Below are 554 nucleotides of genomic sequence, written 5' to 3'. Positions count from 1 at the left end.
GAATCCTCTCCGTGCCAATAAGACTGTCTGGTACCCCCTTAAAATGACGCAGAAGGGGGAAAAGGAGGAGGAGGAGGAAGCAAGCAAAAAAATGAAGGAAGCGGAGGGGGAAGGAGGGAGGACGAGGAGGGGAAAGAGGAGGGGAAGGAAGGGGAAAGAGGAGGGAGAGGAAGGGAAAAGAGGAGGGAAGAAGGGGAAGGAGGAGGGGGAGGAAGGGGAAAGAGGAAGGGAAAAGAGGAGGGAAGAAGGGGAAAGAGGAGGGGGAGAAAGGGGAAAGAGGAGAGGGAAGAAGAGGGAAAAGAGGAGGGGGAGGAAGGGAGAAAGATGAGGAGATGGAGGCGAATAAAAAGAGAGACATAGACGGGAATAGAAAAATGTCACAACAGGATGGCGAAGGATGAGGATTGGGACGTCGGAGGGAAGATGTTGATACGAAAGGAAGGGGATATGATAAGTACAGGATGGAATAAGGAAAACGAATGATAAAATTAAGACAAGGGATGAGGATATTTGGAGAGAGAGAGAAAAAAAAACAAGAGTCACAAATGACCATG

The sequence above is a fragment of the Penaeus monodon genome, chromosome 27 (assembly GCF_015228065.2).
Source record: "Penaeus monodon isolate SGIC_2016 chromosome 27, NSTDA_Pmon_1, whole genome shotgun sequence".
Taxonomy (NCBI): domain Eukaryota; kingdom Metazoa; phylum Arthropoda; class Malacostraca; order Decapoda; family Penaeidae; genus Penaeus; species Penaeus monodon.
Note: the sequence above shows the minus strand (reverse complement) of the source record.